Here is a 27,550-nt window from a genome sequence, read left to right on the forward strand (position 1 = left end):
GTTATAGAACAATTTTAAGGGTCTTGATAAAGTCAAGCTGTCTACTTCTTCTATATAAAAGTGTTATCAGTATTCTTTATGGCTGCAACCATAATTTGGATAGTTTGAAAGAAAGACTTGGACTGAGCTGTGCATGGTGAGGTAATTTCGAAAAATAAAACTGTGTAGGGAGAGATAAAAAGCAATAATTTTCTCATAAAAACAAGGACGTTAAGGAAGAATTGATCCAGAAGAAGCAAGTGAGGGGAAGGGGATGGTAGCACTACAGCCTTACTCTCCACAGAAATGGGTTAAAGAGGGAACCACATTTACATCTAGAAGAATATAAAAGTCTTCTAAATATTGGAAGAAACGAGAGGGCAAAGGGATAGAATAAAGGAGAGACTTTTGAAAAGCTGTGTGGATGAAGAATTAAGAAATGCTGGGAATAAGGTGAAACTCTTAGAAAGACAGTTAGATTAAGGTGAAGGGGGAAAGAGGGATTCTTAGAGCAGTGAGTAGATTAAGGAAAAAGAAGACAAGGTAGAGGGTAGAAATAAATTAGAGTGAGGTCAGATTGGGTAAATAGATTCTAGCCTGCAATTAAAAAATAATCAAAATACTAATATAAACATTACCTTTTATTATAAGTTCCAAAAAACCAACTGATTCTCACAGATACCTTTTCTTCATTTTTGCTTCATTCTTGTGTCCATAGCTGATCTATGGTTGAAATTCAATCATGATTTTAAAAATAAAGTTGCATCTCAATTGGCTGCTTCTCCAGGAAATTTAGTGTTATCGTATCACATATGTGATCTATTGCTAAGCTATTTCTCCCCAGTTCAAAAGCTATTCATTCAATTGAAATCTTGCTCAGCTTTGGCTAAACAGAATGCCACAGTGGTCATACCTTTTTAGTCTAATTTGTAGTGGCACAGAGAGGAACATTGTTTAATTCAACATTGTTTATCTGTAAGAATCTAGAAAGTCATTTTAATCAGTTCCGTGCTTTACAATTCATTTAAATTACTTCATTTTGCACCATCTATCCATAATCGCAAAAGTTGTTCATAAGGTCAATTAGAGGATTCTAATAACTCAAAATAGCTACAATTGCTTTCATCATTCCTTCTGCCTGAGGAAAGATGCAAGCTGAGTTATTGAACTATATTTTCCAGTAACTATTAAAGTATATTTTCTAGTAACATATTCCTAGTTAGAGCACTGAATGTATTGTTTTATTAAATGAAATATCTTTGTACCTACCCAACTTAAATCTCCTTGAGATTCATGCTTTCCAGGAACAATCCTTTAACTTTCAAAGTGTGTATAACACAATAATCAATTTTCGTTCTGACTGTTAGTTGATGGTGACTACAATGCAACGGAATTTAATGACAATTCTTCAAGAATGTTAATCATTCAAGTGAAACCTTTCAAAAAATTAATGTTCATTAATCCCAGGCCTAGAATCAGGACGACGTCAGTTAAAATTTGGCCTCAGAGACTTACAAGCTTGTGACCATGGGCAAGTAACTTAACCATGATTGCCTCATTTTCTTCATTTGTAAAATGAGTTGGAGAACAAAATAGCTAACCACTTCAACATGTTTGCCAAGAAAACCTCAAACAGGTTCATAACGAACCAAAAATGATTTAAACAACTGAACAACAACAATTACAACAATCTCTTTATAAAACATAATTAGGAAACAAGCGAGAAAAATTCATATGTTAATATTGGATAAGCATACCATGCAGTAGTAGCAGCTTAGAATAAACCACTCATTTCTGTCCCTGTACTAAGTTGATTTAAATTATTTCAGTGTCTAGTTTTTACCTACAACTTCTAGTTTAGTTTGATTTTTTTAAATTTGTTTAGTGATGAATAAAATGTATTTCTTGAGAAATATTTTTAAATGATTATTTTTTATTTTATTTAGGAAATTGCTAAATGATAATTACAATAAATGCAATTGAACAGAGTCAATTAATGACTTTAGGAATATCTTCTAGCTCTTCCAGACATTCTTTTTTTAGTTAATTTTATTTATTTTCAGTGTTCTACAATCATTAACTTGCAACTTAGTTTTTTTTTCCCTCCCTCACGCCGTGATTCCACATCCCTCCCCGAGACGGCATATAGTTTTATATAGACTTTACACATACATTCCTATTAAATATTTTCAAAATAGTCACGCTACGTAGAAAAATTAAAATGAATGGGAGAAATTATATAACAAACCAAAACATAATATGCACACACACAAAATGATCTGCTACATTCTGCGATTTAATTTCATAGTTCTTTCTCTGGATGTGGAAGGCATTTTGCCTTAAAAGACCACTGGGAATTTTTTGTGTCCTTGCATTGCAATGAAGTTCCAAGTCTACTAACAAAACTCTCGCACACTGTAGTCAGGGATGTGCACAAAGTTCTCCTGGTTCTGCTCCTTTTCGCTCAGTACCAGATTATATAAGTCTTTCTAGGCCTCTCTGAAGTCTTCCTGTTCATTATTTCTTATAGTGCAATAGTATTCCATTACATTCATATAGCATAATTCATTCAGCTATTCCCCAAATGACAGGCATCCCCCTGATTTTCAGTTTTTGGCCACCACAAAGAGTGATGCTATAAGTATTTTTGTACATGTGGGACCCTTTCCCATTTTGTGATCTCTTAGAGATATAGTCCTAGAAGCGATATTGCTGAGTCAAAGGGCATGCACATTTTTGTAGCCCTTTGGGTGTAGTTCCAAATTGCTGTCCAGAATGGGTGGATGAGAGCACAGCTCCACAAAGAATGAATTAGTGTTCCAACTCTCCCACATCCTCCCCAACATTTATCATCTTCCTGTTCTGTCATGTTTGCCAATCTGATAGGTATGATGTGGTACCTCAGAGTTGTTTTGATTTGCATTTCTCTAATCCTCAGTGATTTAGAGCATTTTGTCATATGACTATTGATACCCTTAATTTCTTCCTCTGAAAAGTGCCTGTTCATATCCTTTAACCATTAATCATTTGAGGAATTTGCCAAGGTTTTAAAGTATGCCTTTGACAATTTGATCTGCATAGCATTAAAAGTATAAATGGACTTTGGTAGTACACCTAGGACCTGACTAGTGTGAAAAATGAATCTCTTGTATGTTCTGAAATTTGCAGTCTTTGAAGGTATGATGATGTAAAATACGGTTAAGTGGTCCCAGGCCAATCAAATATGCAGAGAAAATTCACAGAATGTGACCACTTGACTAAATTCTTTCTTTGCACTAATCTGGACCTAAGCTACATTGTCATTTCTGGTAGACAGCTACAGCTCAGCCAAGAGCACGGAAAGTTTCTCCAATTATTTAACCTTGTTCTTTATTTCTTCAAGGATCATTTTGTAATTGAATCTATAAAATCTTTTCTGTGCTTTGGCAGATTGATTTTCAGACACTTTATGCATCTTGAAAATATCTGGAATAGAATTTCCTTCTAATGGCCTCCAACTTTTTATTACTATTTAGAAATGCTGCTATTATTTGAATGTTTATTGTCTAGCCTGCGTCTTTTCTGAAGCTATTAATGGTCTCTATTTGTATCTTTGCTGATTCTCCAGGATTTTCTAAAGAAACTATAATGTCATCAGTTCTCTGTTCTGGCTCAGCAGGAAGTCATGGACTTCTTTTCCCCACATGTTAAGGGACCAGAATGAGTCAGAATAGGTGTAAGTAGGGCTTTTCCATTGCATGTCATCATCCCTTTCTATAAGCAGTCTCTCCAGCCTCTCCCACATGTACTGATAGCAGGCAGAACATGTTGCCCTAGGCTTTTGGAAGGAGTTGCCGTAGGCTGCCACCCTAGTACATTAAGATGATAGATTAAGAACAGCTGGTTTTTAAAAATCCATCTCCATATGTCCTCATATTGTGGTTGTTAAGTCATTTTTGAGTCATATCCAACTCTCGATGATCCCATTTGTGATTTCCTTGGCAAAGGTAATGGAGTTGTTTTCTATTTCGTTCTCCAGCATACATATATGAGTGTGGATATGCACGTATGTGTGTGTGTGTGTGTGTGTGTGTGTGTGTGTGTGTGTGTGTGTGCGTATGGAGAGAGAGAGAGAGAGAAGTCAGAGGTGGAGATGTATGTATGAATATGTATTTCTCTATATACATATGTATGTATACATAAACATACATGCTCTCTAACCAAAAACATGTTCTCTCGCGAGTACATGCAGAGGCAGTGGAAAGAGGGCTACAGGTTAGATAACACGTTTGACAAAAGGGGTCATTAGTCCAAGTTCCTGAATCCTGGAAGTTTTTTCTTCCCTTTTGTAGAAGTCTCGCACAGTTTCCTATCAAAATGCTATAGATTTCTGCTAGGATCTTTGTAGATTCTTGAAGGTGTTTTTCTGTACAGTGTCTACTCTGTCTTCAATATGATTTCATTTGTATTCCATAAAATTTCAGTGCAGATGCGGTATTGGGCAGAAATCTTTCCTGACCTTGAAATAGGTTAAAAGGTCGTCCCTGATCTATCAAGCATAATGGTGGGAATGAGACAGAGAGTCTCTCTCCCCCACAAACAATTCCCTCTTAGAGCTTTACCTGAGCCTTCTCCACTATTAGGCTGTCTTGCCACTGGGATCCTGGGATTTATACTGTCTTGCTGCTTTCATCCAACATCCATAGGACGGAATTAATTCTTCATTCAGTCCCAGTTTCCTCCCCTCCCCCCACCCCCTCCAGGTTTGTATCTAGCTTAACTGTTTAATTGGTTGGTTCAACAGAGTTCTGCAGTTCCGAAATCTGACTGATTGGCTAGGTGGAGAAGCTTAGGCATTTTATATTTGACTGGAGTGGGGTGGGTGGAACATTTCACATGAATATATTGAAAAAATCAGATCTATTTTGTGTTGTTCATGCCTGAAAATGTTTCCTCCTTCTGGATGTACGGGACATTACTTCTGTGGCAAGAGGCAGAAAGCATGTTTTATCATCAGTCTTCTGGAGATATCACTGATCATTTTAATACGTTGTGTAATGGGTTTGAATTTTGTTGCTTTGTCATTGGGTAGGAGATGGGGTAGGAGGAGGGAGAGGATTTCGAAGAGGAAAAAAGGAACACAAGAAAGTCTCAGTGCTTTAAAAACAAATGTATAAAAATAAAATGTAATATATTTTAAAAATAACGGGCAAGTGCGACCGTATCAGCTCAATAAACTCCAGAGACTTTCTACCATCTCCAGGATTCCAAAGAACATTTTGTGGTATTTGAAGTCTTTTTGATCTGGCCCTTTCCTTTCTTTCCAGGCTTTTTATAGTCCTTGCATACATCTTGGCCTTCTTGCCATTGTTCACACACAGTACATCATCTCCTGACCCTGTATTTTTTCTATGGCTGTTCTCCCTTCCTGGAATGCCCTCCCTGCTCACATCTACACCCCCCCCCCCCCCGAATACTATCGCTTTCTTTAAGATTCAGTTCAAATGCCACTTTCTGCAAGAGGACGTTTTCTGCAGCAACCCCTTTCCCCTACCCCATCCTGGTGCTTTCCTTCTGAGACTATGTCTTGTTTATGCTGTACCTATCTTGCATGTGCAGTAGTGGTTTCCAGGTTCTCCTTTCCCCTATTCCTCCATTGGAATGTTGGCTCCTTGAGGTCAAGGGTGGCAGTCTTTTGCCTTTCTTTTTCCCTTGAGCTGTTAACATAGTGACTGGCAGTTGGTCAGATAGTCCGTACGCATTTATTAAGGAACTACTATGTGCCAGGCACAATGGTAAGTACTAGGGTCAGAAAGAAAGGCCAGAGACAGTGGAGAAGGGGGAGACAAAAGGCAAAAAATGGTGTAGCAACAAGTTCTATATAGCATAACTAAGAAATAAATAGAGAAGTCACTAGATTGTGAAAGGCTTCCTGTGGAAGGTCGGATTTTAGCTGATACTTAAAGGAAGCCAGGGAGGTCAGTAGAATAGTGGAGGGAGAACATTCCAGGCACAGGGGAGAGCTAGAGAAAACGGAGAGATGAGAGATAGAGTGTCTTGCTTGTGAAACAGCCAGGTGACCAGTGTCCCTAGACCAATCACAGTGTTGTGGGGGGGTTGGGTAAGGAGAGGTCTGGATGGAAAGCATAAAAAGGCCAGAAAAGTAAGAAGGAGCCATGTCACAATCGGCCCCACACAAGGTTTGCCACTGGATTTTACTGAGTAGTTATGGGAGTGTGACCTCGTCAGACCTGTGCTTTAGGAAAATCCCTTTGGTGGCTGAACGGATGATGGACTAGAGTGGAGAGAGATCTGAAGCATGCAAATCCCCCAGCAGGCTATTACAGTAGGCCAAGTGCGGGGTAATGAGGTCTTGAAACAGGGGAGTGGCAATGTCAGTGTAGGGACGAATTGGAGAGATGCAAAGGTGAGGCCAACTGGTTATGGCATCACATGGGATCTGGGTGAAGAGAAGGGGGAAGAATGTGAGGAGTCCAGAATAATACTTAGGTCTCAAGCCTGGATGACTAGGAAGATGATGGTACCCTCTACAGTAAGAGAGAGGTTAAGGGCGTGAGGAGAATTTGTCTGGATGGATGAAGATGAATTCCATTTTGAAGATGATGAGTGTGATATGTCTTCCAGGACTTCCAAGTTGCAATGTTCAGTATTCAGTGAGAAATATGACACTGGAGATCAAGAGAGAGGTTAGGATTGGAGAAGTAGATCTGAAAACCATTGGAATAGACAGTCAGGCAATAAAAACATATTAAGTGCCTATTGTGTGTCAGGGTAATCCCCGAGAATATAAATGTGAAAAGGAGAGAACCTTAGTATGGAAGGAGATTACAGATGAAAGGGGAGGGAGACAAAACCAAAAAGAAAGCAGAAAAGGCATGAGGGGTTGGAGGGAGTGATGTGTAGGCCTAATGGAGAAGCCCAAAGGAGCATATCTAGATGGGAAATGAAAAGATGGCTAGCCTGGGCACTTTCCTTCAGTGGCGATTGTGGAAGGAAAAGACGACAGATAAATCCATGAGAACTGATGAGAATATCAAATGAAAAAGTACAGATGGAGAAGAGGGCCAAAGATTTTACAAAGTTAAAATCAGAAGGTTTTGGCCATTTTGGATATGGGGCAGGGGTGTGGTAGCATGTGAGAGATAGGGAGGAATCCGGGATGATTCCTAGGTTGGGAGTGCCAGGGATAGGAAGATGGCATTGCCCTCTGGGGAATGTGGTGGTAAGGGGAGAGATTTGGGGAAAGAAAATGAATTCCGTTTTGGACATCTTTAGTTTAAAATGTGTACTGGACCTGTAGTTTGAGATGTGTGAAATGCAGTTGAAAATATGAAAGTAGAAGTCAGCAGAGAGGTTAATGCAGGATAGGTAGATCTGAGGATCATCAACATAGACATAGCAGTTAAATTCATGGAAACTTGATGAGAGTACCGAGTACAGTGAAGATAGGGAGAAGACGAGAGGACCCAGGATAGTGCCCTGAGGGACATCTATAGTTAGAAGGCATAATTTGGGGAGGAAGGTAGGGTCTGGAATTCCCCCACCTGGTGAACTGTGTACCTCCCCCATAATTGCGGGGTGTTGTTTTGATACAAAAGGAAGAGACCGAGGAGTTACATACTGTTTATTGGCAGTAGTTTAATCAATTGGGGTTACTTACATTTGGGTCAGTATGATAGATGCCTGCTAAGATATTAAACATCCTCAGTCTGGAGAGGGCAGCCAGACCAATTCTGTGAATCCCCACTGAAGAATCCCCAAATCTCTGTGGTAATTATATTTTTTATTATTTATTTTTAACACAGTTTATAATAGATAAAGCAATTCCAACTTTTGGTCAGGTGATACTTCTTGTTAAAGCATTTACAATATGGACCACAAAAGAAAAAAAAATTTAAACATTAACCAACCGAGACACAAATAATATTTATGTTGCTAACTTCACAAGCTCTTGACCTAATTGTCTCTACAGTATTACTAAGAATTAAAGGACCCTAACTTATTGTTGTTGGTGTAAAGTCCTAGGCCTAATAGCTTAATTTTAGACAACCTCGGATGTTTCCCTACCCATAATCTATTATTGAATAGATCTGATATTAAGCTTACAAACCTTTTGACTACAGGAAATTGCCACCAATAGTAAGGACATTGCAGGGATACAATATCTCCCCAACTTCATGTCAGTTCCAGGCAGGATTCGATTATCCACTTGCATTCAGCAGGCTTAAAGTCTGCCAGGTGTCAGTGGGGAAATTCAGTTAGGAGAATCCCAACTCAGCCCGTGCTGAGCAGCCGCTCTCCCACCCTTCCCTTGAGATCACCTATGCAGTTCACACCAGCATCTCATCAGCTCACTGGCATCATGTACTGGAGGCTCAGATCGCCTTTCTTGCTACCCATACCTGGAGTTAGACTCAGAAGAACAGTCGCTTAATAGTCCCTTAGCATCTAAAAATGGCAAGTTCCAACCACCAGGTTTCAAATATGATTATAGTTTCACTTTGGCTAAGGAACATCTTTTGAAGCAAGTCTTAAATAATTACAGAAAACAGACAAAGGCAGGAGGAGCTGGAGAGCACAACATTACAGATTGGTGTTCATTTTTTGTTTTCTGTTTAGTAATGAGCTTGGTCACTGAGCCAATGTTATGCACAAACATAAGTTTGTGTGTTGATTAGTATTGACCTGTCATATATAGGTCACGATATTCTTATACGGTTTTTAAAAATCATAGTATCTAAATTTGCACTCTGTGACTAAAATACACTTTAATCAGATTGCCAAGTTTAGGTTTTTGCATTTCACAGAGTTTAAGTTTTTATGGCTTCTCACTTAGGTAACACAGGAACTCAGTTTCAAGCAGGTTCACACTGGATTTAGTCACACCAAGAAAGGAAATGGAGGAATGGCGGCTGAGAAAGAGAAGTAAGGAAAAAACACTCAGGCCCCTTAGCCAGTGCCCACTTCATTTATAGGGTAACAAACAAAGAAAGCTTTTGCGAAGGAGTAACTTCATAAGGTAATTTTAAGTATTAGCAACATCATGTAAATTCAGCACAGCACACACAAGCAGCACATGCTTATGAGTTTAAGTACAAATGTTTATATTTTGCAGGGTTTATATAATAATGTGCAAGTTTAGTAAAAGTTTTTCAGGCCGGAAACGTTGGAAAAATTATCTGAAAAAGAATAACAAAAATGGATGTTGCACACACTACAATCCACCTTGCATTCAATTTAATTACTGTATTTTAGGGCTTTGTTCCAAATTTGAACCCTACAAGGATGCAGCAAAGGAGACTGAAAAGGAGCTGTCATGGTGGTAGGAAGAGAACTGGAATAGAGTGGTGCCTCTCAAATATCGAGAAAAGAGAATATCAAGGAGAATGTAAAGAGAACCAGTTAGTATTGGTCACGTTGATTTATTTTTCGTTTGATTATAAGATATATCTCCATTCTTTGGGGAAAGCTAAAGTTTAGCAGCTAGAAAATGGGGGAGGGGTGTGGTGGGTGATGACTGCTGACTCCAAACAACCAATTCCTCTTTCCAAGTGAGCTTTGTGTTCTCAGACAAATTATAGTTCTGTGGTCTACTACTATAATTGTAATTCTGTGTTCTAAGACTGTAATTCTAATTCTGTGTTCCAAGTCGTTAATTCTAATTCTGAGTTCTAAGATTTTTCATTCTAAAAAAAAGCAAAAAAAAGGAAAGGTGGATTCGTCCTTCGTTGCCAAAGAAGACCATGCCATAAGAGAAATGATGTCATGACTTGCACTTGACTTTCTTTTGAGTGAGGAAGGGCTGTGGAGGTCAACAGTCTCACTTCTCCTCCAGATCCATCTGAATCCAGTGACCAGATATTCATCAGGATGACTGGAGAGGAGCCAGGATAAGGCAACTGGGGGTTAAGTGATTCGTCCAAGGTCACACAGCTAGTGAGTGTCAAGTACATGAGGTGAAATTTGAACTCAGGTCCTCCTGACTCCTGCACTGGTGCTCTATTCACTGCACCACCTAACTGCCCCTGTGTTTTGTGGAAATACAATTAGAATAACACACGATTTAGTAGCTCCTACACTGAAGGAATGGAGGATCTGAAATATGATATTCCAGAAGTCAAAGATCTAGGATTAAAACCAGCAAAACTGAGTATAATACTTCAAGGGGAAAAATAATCATTCATTGAAATAGAAGACCTTCAAGCATTCTTGGAGAAAAGACCAGAGCTGAATAGAACACAGAAAAAGAAAACCAGTAAAGAGAAAACGTAAGAGAATCCTTAAAGTTGAACTGTTTACATTCCTTCATGGAAAGGTGATATTTTTAATTCATTAGACCTTTCTCCGAATTAGGGACATTGGAGGGAATATATACATACATACATACATACATACATACATACATACATATATACACATATATGTATACACACATACACACATACATACACATATACATATTTATACATTCATTTTTATACAGACACACAGGTATATAAATATATAGAGATATACATATACATATATATGTATAGACAGAGGGCACAAGGTGACTTGGATGTGAATGGATGACGTCTAAAAAATAATATTAGGCGGTAAAAGGGGAATGTCCTTGAGGAAAAAGAACTGGAGAGGTGGAATAGAGTAAGTTATCTAGCATAAAAGAGGCAAGAAAAAACTTTTACAGTGGAGGGGAAAAGGGGAGAGGTGAGAGGGAATGAATCAACCTTACTCCCATCAGATTTGGCTGAGGGAGGGAATAACATACACCCTCAATTGGGTATGGAAACGTGTCTTACCCTACAGAGAATAGGGGGAAGAGAATGGGGGCTGAGAGAAAAGAGGACACATGGGGGGAGGAGTAGTCAGAAGCAAACACTTTTGAGGTGAGATCAATAGAGTTAATGGGGGGCGGGAGAGAATGGAGGAAGACATAGTTAGTCTTTCCCACCATGACTATCATGGAAGTGTTTTGTATAACTCCACGTATATAACCTACATCAAATTATTTGCCTTCTAAAGGAGGGTGGGTGGGGAGGGAGGAAGGGAGAGACTATGGAACTCAGAATTTTTCAAAGGGATGGTAGCAATTGTTTTTACATGCAACTGGGAAATAAGATATATAGGCAATGGGGTAGAGAAGTCTATCTTGCTCTACATTGAAATAGAAGTGGAAGGGGATAAGAGAAGGGAGGGCAGATTGGGGGAAGGGGGAATCAGAATGCATGCTGTCCTAAGGTGGCGGAGGGGAGAGATGGGGTTAAAATTTGGAACTCCAAATCTTGCGAAAGTGAATTTTGGAAACTAAAAATTAGTTAACTAATTTGAAAGCAACAAAACAAAAATCCTGTGATGAATTCATAGGTGGAATTGTACACATGTAATACAGATTCAGAAGGCATGGATGGTTTGCAATCTGCGTCACTGGAAGACATGCCCATGTTGACAAAGTCACACATTCTTTGAAATGTGACCAGTTTGGGTGGATAAGGGAGTGTGAGTCAATGAGTTTTCAGTGATAAGTGTAGAAAGACAAATTAATTGGCTTAAGGACTTTCAAGGGAAAAACTTAAATGCCATTCTAAGGAGTTAAGTTTTTTTCTTCTGTTCAATAAATGACATTTTGATGCACCGAAAATTTTTACCAAGAGCGGGACATCGCACAAAACAATTTAGAGTTGGAAGCACCTTTATGGTCCTAGAAGTCCGTATCGCCATATGACAATCTAAAAAAATTTCAAGCATTAGTTATTAATTATGGAACTCTATTTAAAATTGTCTGAATAACAATGTTTTTCGACCTCTAGAATTTTACCAATACACATTATTCATGCAGATTATGGAAATGATTCTCTGAAAACTTTAAAAGCAGAATGGAGTTATCTCAATCTGCAACTATTCGGTTATTTTACAATAAGGTGTATTAGTACTGTTATTATTATGACTATTATTACTAAACACAGTTACCTTAATTCTGAGATGACCTTGAGATCTCTAATAGTACAATGATTTTGTTTTATTTTTTCTTTTAAAATACGTTTTTCCTAATTAAAATTTTTTACCTCTGCTCATATATGAAAAAATACTATTCAGGACTGCATTTTTTCATCCTGTGTTTTCAGGTTTAACTGGGTGAAATGAAGTGAATATGTCTCTAGCAGAATACTGCCAACAAAACATTCCCATTGATTTTAAATCTGAAATTGGAGAGCCTTGTTGCTCTTATTTTACAGGTAAGATACCCATGATGTGTTCTTGACTTCATTAGAACCTCTGTTCTTGTTACATTTTTTGCCTTTTAATTAAAGTATCTTTTCTTTTTAGTTCATAAATTGAGCTTTCCTTTTCACATGGCTTTTGTCTTCATTTCTTCTAAGAATATTCAGATAATATTTCTTTTCCTTATGTAACTTTGTTGAATATTATTTAAGTATATTTTTCTTTCTAGAACCTCTGTTAATACGTGTGAACCTCTGCTAAACTACGTTATTCTTTACCTTTTTGTGCTTTGGACTCTTTTGTCCATCTGGTGAAGTATATAGACTTCGCAGAATAATGATTTCAAATACATAAAATGATATATGTAAGATGGCAACAAAAACGAACTATATTTAAACAGTTATTAACATATTAACTTCATGCGTACCAGGTTAAGAAACTTTGTCCAAACCCCTTACTTAAGGGTAAGTTTCGGTTGAAAGACTAGCCAATGTCAGTTTTTTGCAGTTTAAATACATGTAGTTATCAGTTATAAATGCTGTTTGGAAAATGTTCCAGGAAAATAAAATCATAAATAAAAGACTAAAAGAAGAAGCAAAAAAAAGAATCTTGGGGTGGGGGGGGTAAGATAATGTTCGAAGGGGGATTTGAATTGAGGAATGAGTTTCCTTGCTATTATTTGAGGCCATCATTTTATTGTTTATGTCACATAGAACAGTATTTTACATCAATGGTAAAATAAATTATAGTAAAATATTTGTCTTATGATTTTTATCAAACTTAAAAAACTTAGCTACAATTTCACATTTTTTTAGTAGGTGGATTGTGTGCATAACATGTATCTTACATAAAAATGTCTTCCGAAAAAGCTGATAGTCCCCTAAAGGAGTAGAGTTAATAACTGTCTAAAGGGCAGCTGGATGGCATGGATAGAGTTCCGGGTTTGAAGTCAGGAAGAATCATCTTCTTGATCTCAAATCTGGCCTCAGACACTTTAGTATGTGACTCTGTCTGACTCAGTATCCTCATCTATAAAATGAGCTGGAGAAAGAAATGGCAAAACATTCCAGGATCTTTGCCAAGAAAACTCCAAATGGAATCATGAAGAGGCTGAAATGATTGAAAAATGACTGAAAAGAGAACAACAATTAACCAGGAATGAAAGAAAGCAAATAAGTGTACAGTTAACACAGAAGATTAATTTACATATTACCTATAACATTTAATATGTTGAAGAGAAACATGTATTTTGTCAAAGGTGTACTTACATTTGCTATGTAAAATCTAGGTAATATTAATTGGTATCATTCTTTAGTGAAGGAAATATTACCGAACACAACTGTTAAAGTGCACTTTGTGGACTACGAAAACACTGAAGAGATTACTACAGATAAACTTAGAAAGATGTCATCCAAGTTCTTCAAACTTCCATTTCAAATAATGCAGTGCTGTCTAGAAGGTGTGTTGGGGAATATAAAATTGTTTTAGTAATAAAAATAGCTAGAAAACTATGATTATTAAACAATATTAAATGTGAAGGCATCACATTTAATTTTGTTCTTGTTCAGATGCTTCCATTAAAACGGAAAATACTACTTCCTGTTATGAAACCTTGAGAAATAAATGTTTTATACACTGGCTCCAAAAGTCACACCAACTCCTAAAACAAGTAATTTTGGGTAAGTTTAATAATTGAAAATTATTTGGGAAAAAGATTAAATAATGTTAAATTTGATCATAGAAATAAGAAAGTGCCTTTTGACAATTGTAGCTATTGCAGTTTTAAACCTTCTCGAAATCTTACATGTGTGGCACCATGACTTAGTAACACTGATGTAGTTCTTGAAAGAATGTTTTTAATTTCTGAAAGGAATTTCTAAATTAGGAAGAACCTAAAGCACAATTCCATTTTTAGTTTTATAAATGTATTATTATTTTAAGAATATAATTTGCAAATGCAGCCTTTACACTTAGGGATAAAAGGCACAATTGATTGAAATTTATTAGCCTAAGCTGAGCAAGAAGGACCAAAGACCTTAAATAGCACATGTGATGTAGTAATAGATGATAAAAGACATTTTCTCCTGGAAATTTTGTTAGTGAAAGTGTTGGTCTCCAGATATAAAACCTAGAAACAAGCATTGGACACGAGAAGCCCCAGCAAGATTTCAAATGTGTGTTGCAGGGATCAAACTTCAGGCTAAAGTAGGGGATCTCACAGACAGTGGTGCTGGAGTTGAACTCACTGATCTTTGTACTGATTATCCAACAATTATAAGTGATATACTTGCTGATGAACATTTGGTTTTAAAAGATGAATCATCATGTAAAAATATAGAACATGATAAATCTGTTAGTCAAATTCACTTGCCATTTAATCCTAATGTTCTTCAAGGTAAGACTTCATTTAAATATGCATTTGTTGTCATAAAACATTTTGTTATAAATGTAGACTTTAGGATTTCCTCTTCCAAGTCAACATAAATTTCCAACAGCAATTTAATTCAGGGAACATCCGTTGAGTATATGTTGTACATAAAACACTGTTCTTTGTACAGTTTAGTATCTTGCATATAATTTTTGAGAAAGTGAATTTTGTATTAGATCCAAGCCTCAGTGATTTTGTCAGTACCTACTAACTGTCGAAATGCTGTAAGAAACGACTTTGTTGAAAACTAATCTTATACACAGGGGAGCTGGGTGATGCAGTGGATAGAGTGTTGCATTTGAAGGCAGGAAGACCTGAGTTCAGATCTGCCCTCAGACACTTACTAGCTGTGTGACCATGGGCAAGTCACTTAACCTTGTTTGCCTCAGTTTCGTCATCTGTTAGATTAGCTGGAGAAGAAATGGCAAACCACTCCACTATCTTTGCCCAAGAAAACCCTAAATGGGCTCACAAAGAGTTGGACACAACTGAACAACAGCAAGAATATTAGGTACATTTTCAACGTAACTTCCCATGCAGGTATGATGATAGCTCACATTTATTTACACATCACTTGAAAATACACATGCATAACAACAACAACCCTTTGAAGTAGATAGGTGGGGGTGGGGACAGAACTTGAGACTTCATTGTTATAGGCAACTCCCTGGTAAGGCAATTTTCTCTTTTTATGAAGGTTGGTATCTTGCCTACAAGTTAAGAGTCCTATAGAGTTCAACCCAGAAACCTTAAATGACTTTCCTTTGGCCACACAGTTAGTACATGTGTCAGAATTAGAATCAGAACCCAGGTCTTCCTGACTTCAAGGCTACTTCTGTAGCCACTCAATTAGAATGACCTGGAGATGAGTACTTCAGATATTATCTCCACATTATGAACAAGGAGACGTAGGTTCCAAAAGGCTAAATGATTTATTTATGGTCAACATAGCTCATGTATCACTCAGAATTTTAATACAATTCCTCCTAAAATACCTCCCAACTCCAGTTCCAGCACTTTACTAAACCATGCTATTTCTTGCTTCATATTATTTTGTGTGGGAGATCATTTGCTGAAAAGATTGTTTTTGTATTGTATTAATCAATTGTATTGATTATTTTTTATTTTTTTTTAACTTTTTAGCAAATGAAATCCTATTTTCACTACACAAGGGGAGTTTGATGTTTAAAAACATTATATTGTAATACATAGATTATTTTGTAAAATACTCGGATATCATTTGTGAAGTCCTGATTTATACGGATTGAGTTGGATGTAGCAGGTATGCCTATGTTTTTAATTGGACTAATCTTTTCTTTAGTTTGAATTTTAAAGTATGTAATTACTTGCTGTTCTGCCATTTGCCTCTGGGTATAATGTTGGCTGAAGCTTTTCATTGTACTAGATGGTGGCTATTTTCTAATGTATTCATATATCCTCTGAGGACAAGAATTCTGGTTTCCTTCAAAACTAAACTCAAATCCTTTTCTGTTCCTCCTCCCCCTGTCACCTTGTATATATTTTGTATACGCTTATGATTGCATGTTTTCTCCTCTGATAAAAATAAACTTCTTGAGAACAGATTACATCAATTCAAACGTGCAAGCATTTTTGTACCTACGCAGTGCCGGGTGCTGTACCAAGTTCTGGGACTATCAACAAAGGCAAAACAAAAACAAACTCATCCCTGATTGCAAGGAGTCTTGTAGGGGAGAAAACATGTAAATAACATGTCAAAGAAGATATGTACATAGGATAAATTGTACATAATTCCAGAAGAAGGCACTAACATTAAGGGGTTGTCAAGAAAGTTTTCTTCCAAGAGATGGAAGTGTAAGTGAGACTTGACGGAAGCCAGGAGGTGGACACATGGAGAGAGAGTTCCAGGACTGGTCAACACTACTGAAAATGTGAACTTGGGACATGAAATGCCTTCTGTGAAGAACATTAAGAAATACTAAGGCTCGTATCAATAGATCCCAAAATACATGTCGGGGATTAAGGTTTAAAAACTGTAAAGGTAGGAAGGAGTCAAGTTTTGGAGGACTTTAAAAGATGAAGATTTTACATTTGACCTTGGTAGGTGTAATAGAGAGCCAGGAGTTTATTGAATACACAGATGACATGGTCAGACCTGTTCTTTAGGAAGATCAATCTGACAGCTGAATGGAAGATAGACTAGAGTAGGGAGGCACTTGAATCCAGGAGAATACCCAGAAGGCTCTTGGAATAGTCCTCTAATAAAGTCATTTGGCCTTGCCCTATAGTGTTGGCAAAGTCAGATCGATGTCATTAAGGTGAAAACAACACAATCTGGCAAACAATTGGATATGGAAGATGAGAAAGAGTTCAGAGTCAAGGATGACCCTAGATTGCAAGCCTGGGTGACTAAGAGGATTGTATACCCTTGACTATAGTAGCAAAGTTGGGAAAATGGGACATTTTGTGGGGAAAGATATCAAGATATCTGAGGGACATCCATTTCAAGATGTCTAAAGAGCAGATAGAGATGTGATACCGAGAGATCAAAAGATGGGTTAGTTCTGGACAAATAAATATTTCCTTTTTGTCTTGGCATGCACAATATCTGACACATAGCAGGTACTTAATCAGTCCTTGATCCCTACCACTCCTGTCTCCTGTGTAAGATTGTCAGCCTTTTCTTCCCCTCGAAATTTCAATATCTCCTTGTCTGCTGGCTCCTGTTACGCTGCCACATAGGATTGGGTCTCCTCCATTCGTAAGAAACTCTTATTAGTCTTACTCTTCTTAAATACGATATATCTCCCCTCACAGCCAATCTAGAAAAGTTATCTTAACTTGAATTTCACTACTTTTCCTCAATTATTCATTTTTATACCGAACTTAAACACATGAAATATCACCATGTTCATATTGACAACAAAGTACAAAAAAAGATTGCTTTTAAAAACTGTGAATCTCTACTTCATGGTGCTTTTTGAAAAATTTATGTAATGAATTCAATTCATTACTTTAAAAATTTCCCGTTTGTATGTGTTTTCCTGTGAACATCATTTTATTTTTCTCTAGCGTTTTAAAAATGTTTCAATGGCTCTCTTTCTTCCCACATCAGTTTTGCTAATCCCTTCTCCTCCACTATTAAAACCAGGACGAATTGCACCTTGTAACAAATAAGCCTAGTCAAGCAAAACAAATTCATATCTTGATTATATTCGAAAAAATATGATTTTTCTGCACTGTGTCCATCACCTCTGTCAAAATTTGCATAACATGCTTTAACCTTGGCCCTCTGAAGACAGGGTTTTGGGAAGTACTTTGATGAAATCCTTTAAGCCTTCCAAAATCACTTTTTTTACTTTTATAGATTGTTCTTTTGGTTCTATTCACTTCACTCAGCATCAGATGAAACAAGTCTGCCCAGGTTTCTCATATTTCTTACAGGAGACTAATGTTCTGTTACATCCATATACGACAGTTTATTCAGCCATTCCTTAATTGATAGGCATCCTCTTAATTTCCAGTTCTTTGCTTTTTCCTCCTCCTTTTAATTCTATTCTCCCTTTGAGATTTGCATCTTAGGTACTGAAACAATGTCTTGATGGTCAAAAAAGGATAATGGAAGTCAATGAGTCTGCTTTCAACTGCCAGAAATATTCTAGAATACATTAATAAATAGGCCTCCCCTATTACTGTAGAGGGTAACACCATCTTTCCACTTGCACTTCTCCAATCTCACAGATCTCTTCCTTTCTCCGTGATCTTTTAGATATCCCCAATATGGTTCAACAAAGGTGCTGCCTCTGTTTACTTTCTAGTGGCCATAATGACCATTTTAGCTTAATGTTGCAATTCTCTAGTTGTTTCAGTACCCTAAAATGTAGATATCTACGTTAGGGACTTACACTCATCAGGGGAAATTAAGTGTTTTGTTGTTATCTCCCTACTGTGTGTGTGATCAGATCATAATTTCCTTTATGGTTCTCTTTCCCGTTATGTTTGAGAAGTTTGTGACAGTTAATAACTATTGTTTTCACAGACACACACATCCCTATTTCTTTCTAGTCATTGTGCAACTCATTATTGTCTGGCATATAGACAGCTAATGAATGCTTGACCTCATTCTCAATGTATTTATTCCAACAAGGTTACCATATTGTTTTAAAATAGTCTTATTATTAGCATCTGGCTAGTGATAAGCACTGCCTCTACGAAGATGAAGAGGGTAATCAGTGTTACTTTTGAGATCTGCACATAGCTAAACGTTATTTTTTCTGATCATTTTGGTTTTCCATATAAACAGTATGGAAAGTACAGAATTAATAACATAGCTTAGTATGTCTCTGCTAGAATATAAGTCCTATATTTGGCTTGTCCTAACGAGAGACCATAGTTGCCTGTGATGACTCAAGGTCTACCGTTCAGATTCTCCAGAGCAGTGGTGTCAAGCTGAACTAAACCAAGATGTCATTGAAAAATGTGTATCAAAATAGGTAAAAAATACGGTAAAACATAGATAACGTTAATATGTGGTTTTTCTGAGTCAACATATAGCCCACAGGAGTCCATTTTTTGTGCTTTACACTACTGCTACAGAGGACATATCTCTTGGGCCTGATGGAAAAGCATAAGTATTTGAAGAAAAAATTGGTACACTCCAAATACGTTATTTCTTCCAGATAAAATCTATTTTCCATGCTGTGGATAGGACTAAAATACTAATATGGTAAATTTATATTTTTATGGGAGACCAAAATGCTGAGACAACTAGAACATTTTTCTTTTACATTACCAAATAGTGGTAAATGGTATTTTAATAACGGTGACACAGGCCTTCAGAATCATGAATTAAAAACTGTATGATTCTCATGGTATTTGAATAATGAATTTTTTATGCTTACTGGACTTTACCATCCCCACAAGGTAATCATCTGTTGTCCCTTTCCTGTTTCAGCTGACCTTAAAAATGTCATCTGATGGAAGTAGTGAGTTCTGTCACTACTTCACTCATTCATTTCTCAACGATCTGCCACATGGTGTCTGATGTCCTACTCATCTGAAACAACTTTCTTCAGTTACCAGTGAACTTTTCTTAACTAACAAACCTTATGGTCTTTTCAAAATCTCATTCTTCTTGACATCGTTTTATAATGCTGATCATTTCTCCTTTCTGGGTTTTTGTGACACAGATTTTTTAGTTCTCCTGCTATGCCTATCTGACCACTTATCATTTTTCTTACTTGCTGCATTTTCATCCATGTCACTCTCACTAGTTGTGGTTATTCTCTGAAGTACCTGTCCTAGGCTGTATTCTTTTTATCCATATATTCTCATTTGATTATCTCATCAGCTATCATGGGTCCAGTCATCATTCTAGATCTATATATCCATCACTCCAATCAGTCACCAAGCATTTATTAAGCACCTACTATGTGCCAGGCATTGCGCTGACCACTGGGACACAAAAAACTTTAAAAAACCCAACCCAGCCCTTGTCCTCAAGGAAATAACAGTATAATAAGGGAGTCAACAGGCAAATAACTAGGTAAAAATAAGATATGTAAAGGATATATTGGAGGTGATCTCAGAGCAAAGGCACTAAGAAATTCTAAGATTTTCTTCTAAGAATTCTAAGAAATTGTTCTGATTCTTAGGTAAGAGTTTAGCCAAGGAAGTTAGGAGGCAGAAGTGAACAGAGAGAGAATTCTGGTTTCAGGGACAGCCAGTGAAAATGCCTAAAGTTGGGAGAAGGATAGAAGTCATATATGAAGAAAAGCAAAGAGACTATCATTATTGGATCATATAATGCCAGAGGGGTGGGAGTAACATGTAAGAAGACTGGAAAGGTGGGAAAAGATTGGGTTATGGGGGGGCTTTAAAAAACAAATAGAGGATTGTATATTTATTCAGTAGGGAACCCCTAGAGATTACTGAATGGAAGTAAAGAGAAAACAATCAGACTTGTGCTTTAGGAATATCAGTTTGAGAGTTCAGTGGAGGATCACCTGAAGTCAGGAGACTTAAGACAGGGAGTTCAACCTAAAGGCTATTATACTATTTCAGGCACGAGATGATGAGAGTCTTCACCTGTCTGATGGAAGCTCCAGAGGCAGAAACAGAGTGTATACAAGATTTGTTACAGAGCTAGAAATGACAAGACATGTCAACGGATTGGATATAGTGGGTGAGCGAAAAAGGAGTTGAGAATAGGTTCAAGCTTAGATGATCATGAGGCTAGTAGTACCATTGACAGTAATAGAAAAGTTAGAATGAAGGAACTCGGGGGGGAAAGATAATATATTCAGTTTTGTACATATTGAGTTTAAGATGTCTATGGGACATACAGTTTGAGATATCTAGTGAGCAATTAGAGATGTGATATTAAAGGTCAAGAGACAGATTAGGAATGGAGAAATAGATCTGAGATTAATCTTTATAGAGATGATTGAAATTATGGGAACCGATAAGATTACCAAGTGAAATAGTACAGAAGGAGAAGAAGGTCCAAGACAGAAGCTTGGATTGAGGAATATTTATGATCATCACTTTGATAAAGATGAAACAAAAGGAGACCAAGAAGGACATATCAGACAAAAGAAAAACCAGGAGAGTGCAAACCTAGAGAGAATAGAATATCATATAAATGAAGGAGATTGAGAGTGTCACAGATTGCATAGAGGTCAAGAAGAATAACGATTGAGAAAAGGCCATTAGATTTTACAATTAATAATTCATTCCTAACCTTGGAGAAAAAAGGTGCATTTGGATGGAAAGGTCAGATGCCAGATTGCAAAGAGTTAAGAGAATGCCAAGAAAGGAACAGGAAACATTGATTGTATATGGATTTGTCAAGGACTTTAGCCACAAAACCTAAGAGGTAGAGGATGATAATTGTTGGAGATGGCTGAATCCAGTGAGGGTTTTTTTTTTAAGGATGGATGTGTCTGTAAGCCATAAGGAAACATTTAGGAGACTGGGAGAGATTAAAGATACATACAACAATGGGGGTGACAGAGGGTGCTAGATCTTTTGGAGGCATGGAATACAATGGAATTCCTTATTCAATGTAGAAGAGTTTGTCTTGGCAAGAAGGGCCCCTTGGATATTTTGACTGGACTTCAGGTAGGGATCTAATGAACTCATTATCCCTTCTTCCTCTCCTTCCAACCCCTCCTCCTCTCAAACTAGTTCATCTCCATGAATTCTACATTCCAGACATTCTTCTGTACTTGCTGTTTATCGCATAGGATGCTCAACCTTCCATATCCACGCCTTTGCACTAGATAACCCCCTGACTTTCTTCAAGGCTCAGCTAAATACCGCTTTCTGCAGAAATTTTTTTTTCCTGCACATTCTCCTGGCCCCTCTATTTGCTATTGCCTTCCTGTCTGAATATATATATATATATATATGTATATATATGTATATATGTATATATATGTATTATATATAATATATGTATTATATATATATATACACACATATATATTCATATATGTATGTATGTATGTTTGTATGTATTTCATCCATATACTATTTTTATGCCATTTACTTTTCGGTTTCAAATTCTCTTCCTCTTTTCTCTCCCTTCCCCACCTACTCAGAAGACAAAACCAAAACCCACTAAAATATGTATAATCAGGCAAAATTAATTTCAGCTTGCATCTTATCTCCCCCTGTCCCGAGGAATCAAAAAAAATATGCTTTTAGTCTATCGTCTCTCAATCTAGAGTCAGAGAGTATTCCATGTAGCTTCTAATGTGAATGGTGTCTCCCGCACTACAGCATACCTCCATAAGAGTAGAGTCTGTTTTAGTCTTTTTTCATTGAATTCTCAGTACTTACCAAAACGTTTGCCATTAAGTATCTAATAACTGCACTTTGATAAATTGCATTCTTTTTGCCACTATTTATACATTTAATGCAATAACTACACTTTCCATCCTATTAGCTATCTCTTCTCTGAGCAGTGGAGGACAATAGAATTTCTAGTTGATGACATTGTACCAGCTTGCATACTAGATAAAAGAAGTCCAAGCTTATTTTGTGCATTATCAATTGAGACTAGAGATAAGAAACTAAGTTTTGAAGCCTAGTATTTAGGACAGTATGCTTAAATACACACACACACACACACACACACACACACAAACACACCTGAGTTATTTTGCTTTCCTTACTTAAAATTTTGCTGTGCCCTGGATTTTCAGGAGAGAAATTTGCCTTTGGTTTGCCTGTCAGTAGTTTAGTTTACAAAATAGAGCAAAACAAACTCTTGTGGCTTTGTCTAGGTCAACATAATAACTTTGTTCCTGTGTAGTATATAGCATATAATAATAATGTTCAGAAAGCCCAGTTAATCGAAGAAACTTTAAATTATGTTCAATGTGCTAAGAAAGGCAGGTGTATATCTCTAAAGTGTTTGCAACAATGATGGTTGAAAGGGAGAGGATTTTCTAATTAATCAAAAGACATTTGCCTAAGAATCCTGATTAATCAAGGCTTTTTATTTTGTCTAGGTGTTTCAAGCCAATATTTTCTAATTTAGCCACGAAAACTTTACTATGACTCATACTTTTCTGTAAGAAAATTCGTGTTTGGAAGACTTGAGTGTTTGATTATGAGGTAATAAATTATCAGAAGTGGTTAGACAATTATAAGTTGTAAGGAGTTGCTTTCAAAATGCTATAGAAAAGGCCTCAAATAAGGTCTTTAAAAAATAAATTTAAGTTCAGAAGCATGTAGAAAGGTAAAAATTTGCTCTGTACCTGACTTCATCTTTTTAACTAATATTGATGCTGTACCAAAACATCTAGAGATCAAGAATTCTGACAGCCCTGCAAGTAAGAAAAGTCGAAATAAGAGTGGATACCTTAAAAAGAAACTAGAGAGCAAAACATACATGCACACAGGTGAATACATACACACACACACACACACACACACACACACACACACACATATATATATGTGTGTGTGTGTGTGGTTAAATAGACTTGAAATGATAGATTAATTTCTATTCCTGTTAGTCTTAATTAAAATGTAGGGTTTACAAGTTAAAACTGCTCACAGAATAAATTTTTATGCATTCTAAACAGACCAAGAAAAATTAAATTTGATGACAGTTAACGTAACCAAACATTACAATTGTCAGAAAAATAGAGTACTCTTTAAGCCAAGAATTGGAGGTTTGTACTGTGCCAGATTGACAAGTAAGGATCTTTCCATTAAAGCAGCAGCTATATGTTTCTTTTTATATATAAGTAGAGATTTGAAATTTTTTAAGTACTAAGCTTCTGAAGGTAAGGGATTCCATGTCCATCCATTTATAGAAAGGTTCTTCAGAAGGGTATTAGCAAGGTTAAAGTCATGGGTGTGTTTCTAGTTTTGGAAAATTTTGTCTGTTTTGTGGCTGGCTGTTGCGGAAACCTTTGCCTTTGGTCATAGTTGGAAGTTGGGCAAGAACATAAAGTGATTTGTACAAACCCATCAACACTTCTAGAAATGCCATTTGTCCATTCTGTACTTGTAGAAGATGAGAAACGTCATATTTGTGTATGAAGTTATGTGCATGTAAACAATGAACCATGTTCCATGTTATACAGTATACAATGGAAAGTAGTGGATCTTATTTCAAAAGACTGAAAAGGTAGAGATATACAAACAAATCCAAATAGCCATATTTACATGAGCAAATGTGTTGGGTATCACAAATGTTGTAGCTTGACAATCAAAATGACGCTGTTTTTTTTTAACAAGTGGATAGTGCATTCTAAGTTACACTGTTGCTTGTTGGCTGTATTTGGTGTTATTGTATGAAATGCTGTTTAAAACAGAAACCCGAGTGGTTTGATAGCAATAGAAGCCCATAATTGTTATGCTTGAATTTGTTTTTTTAAATAAAAATAAACAATATGGAATAAAATGAAAGTGTAATCTTTAACCTTTTGAACTATAGATGTATAGAGAATCGTAGAGATTGGCTAATCTCTCAAACTTTAATACAGGCAAACAGCTTTGCACGTCTATTGGTTCAATTTCCTGTTGTCTGCCACAGCAGGCTACAAATTTGGTAACATTACACAGGATGAAACCGTTTTAGTATGGCAAGTTAAGAGTAAGGAAACATGTAGCAATTTTCTTCATATGTGTGGATTGAAAATTTTGGAGTGATTTAAAATTAGTACTGGACAGCTTTCAAGGGATGAGAATATTAAACGTAATTTCTTATTTGAGGTTTCATCTTTTAGGGGACAAGTATTAGTACCGTGCTCTCATCCTGAAGGTCTCAGTATCAGAGGTAAAAGTGTTCTATGTTGACTATGGAAACACTGAAACTTTGCCTGTTTTTCGGGTTCAATCCATCACCACCAGTTTCCAGGAACTTCCTTTAAAAATAATTAGGTGTTCATTTGAAGATAAGGTTACAGTAGTTATTTTCCAAATGCAAATTTTTGTAACTTTATGGCACATTGTTGACATGTTAGAACTGATGTTCTTCGAATCTTCCAGACGTGTTAATGTTACATACTGTACATTATAATAATATACTTGACTTGTCAGTGAACATTTGAATGAGACTAATAAGGGTTTTCTGTTTAATGCACACAAGTAAAAACCATTATTTTTTGATATTCTGGTTATTGATCCAACTACATAAAATTAGACTGGTTCATAGTACAAAACTTTTTTGAGAAGAACCAAATTTATTATTAAAATTCTCTAAAATAGGAAAATAGTACATGGAGGCAATTATATAAACACAGCAGGAAATGTCACTTTTTACAGTAGATTCAGATAATTACTAAAACTTCATCACTTTTATAGTCAAGATTATGCTTCACAGAAAAAGAGAATGTAGAAGTGCAGTCATTTTTGTCACCTAATTACTATAACTAATTTTTCCCCAGAAATAGTGGAATTGGATGGGGGATCGTCTCCATTAACAATAGAGCAACTAGAAAAAAAACTCATGCTGAATCAGAATGTCATGGTTTCAGTAAAAGGAATCATTAAGACCATCCACACAGGGTCTGTTGAAAAACATTCTGAAAATGGTGCTATTAACATAGCTAACTAGCTAGTGATGGAAAGTCTGGCAAAACACATCTCAACTAAAAATCAAAGTATTTTGAATAAAGGTAGTTTTCCCACAACCTTAAAATTGTACTTTTAGATTCACTTGTTAGTAGAATTCAGTTGGATACTTCTCAGAACTTTTTTTAGAAGTAGAAATAGTTGAAGTGGAAGATGTATCTGTGTTCAGAGTATTTTATTCTTGCTATCATAGCATATTTTATTGGTTTGCTAATAGTTTCTTGTATTTATTGCTAGGACAGACTAATTGTTGCCGTATAGAGTTAAGAAAAACTGAAGTTTTATCCCATTAAATTGAAAAAGAAGTTCATAAGATTTGAGCAACAGTGAATATAATTTTATCCTTTATAACCATGGGTGGAAAAACATGAACAAAAACTACTCTTCCCTTTAAATAACCCAACAACTCAAGACAAGTTTACTAACATGAAAAAGTTGTTAAAAACTTAAGTATGTTAAATGACATGAAATTTATTTTTTGAACCTGCGCGGAAAATCATATTGGATTGTGTTTTTGAAATGTATCTTACTGAATAACATTTTGGAATAACTTTGTTCTAAAATCTTCTTACCTAGAATCTGGTTTCACTTTATCTTAATTTTTATACAATGATGCGTGTTACAGTTTACTATTGCTCCTGACAATCATATACAAGAGAAATTAGTAGATAGAATCTACTTATTTAAAAGCACACAGGTAGCTTGTATTTCCCATCAAAACAAATCTATTTGTGGCTTCATTGATTCAGATTTAATAAATCTCCATATCTAGGCACTTAATAAATGCTAGTTGAATAGTGTGATGGGAGTTTCCCATCATTTTTGTTTTCTGGCTTTGTTTGTTTTATTTTCTTTTCCTGGAAAACTATCTAAATTCTAAACCAATCTAGTGGATGACTAATGAAAGGTAAATCGTATTTTAGGATTTCCGAGTTTTTTTTGTTTTGTTTTGTTTTTACTTAAGATCATAGGATCACAGATTTAACTAAATTAACGTTTTCTGTCTTTAACAAATAATTATTGGCTTTTGTAGAGTTGTAAAACTTATCCTTTGTTTAGATACTTTTAATTCTGATACATATTAAAAATCAAAGACAGTTTCTTGAACAATACCGCTGATCCATATGAAGATGGATAGTAAGAACACAACTGTTTTGTCACTAAATCACAGTAAAACTTTAAGCAAGTCATTGAACTTTGCTGTGCCTCAGTCTTCTCATCTCTAAAATGTGCCTATCTCACAGGAGTGTTGTGAGGATGAATTTAAAAACAATCTATTTAGGTGAAAAATGGTGCGTATAAACTCAGCCTTTTGACAGGACTTGTAGATAAACAAGAGGTCTGTGTAAGGAAATACTGTTTTTCAGTACATCAAAAGAGCTGTGATTTCATCAGTGTGGGTACGTCCATCATTCAGGTCCTTCATGGTGAGTAGATGGTTTCACGACTTGCTGTGGCCAAAAAGCTCATCACCTGGTGGCTGCTTTTCTGATGATAAGCCTTCCAGAACTTAGCTAGGCTGGTCCTCATGGTGATGACATTGTATCACAGGGCCTGAACTGGAAGCCTTTCCAGCTCGGTTGTAGGACCTGCCAGAACTTGCACTCTGCTGATGCAACTTTCAAGAATCCAGGTCACTTCTGTGACATGATGCAGCATGGAAGTAGGACTTTAATGGAGAATGCCCCTCCTTATTCAACGAATACATCCAGCATTTCATCTGCACACTGGATGGGATATTAGAATAACGTTTTTAGAAGAAATGCATATCAGGACATGAAACCAAGATCCATGTTATGAAAAATGTTTACTTGATTGCTCAAATATACTTTCTCTTTTGTATACAAT

At 36.3% G+C, this 27,550-nt stretch overlaps 1 pseudogene; it reads left to right on the forward strand.

Moving 5' to 3' along the window:
* Positions 1–6,550: 6,550 nt before the first annotated feature.
* LOC140516308 (tudor domain-containing protein 1-like) lies at positions 6,551–26,152 on the forward strand (annotated as a pseudogene).
* The last annotated feature ends 1,398 nt before the right edge of the window (positions 26,153–27,550 follow it).

Source organism: Notamacropus eugenii, chromosome X, assembly GCF_028372415.1.
Source record: "Notamacropus eugenii isolate mMacEug1 chromosome X, mMacEug1.pri_v2, whole genome shotgun sequence".
Classification (NCBI taxonomy): Eukaryota; Metazoa; Chordata; class Mammalia; order Diprotodontia; family Macropodidae; genus Notamacropus; species Notamacropus eugenii.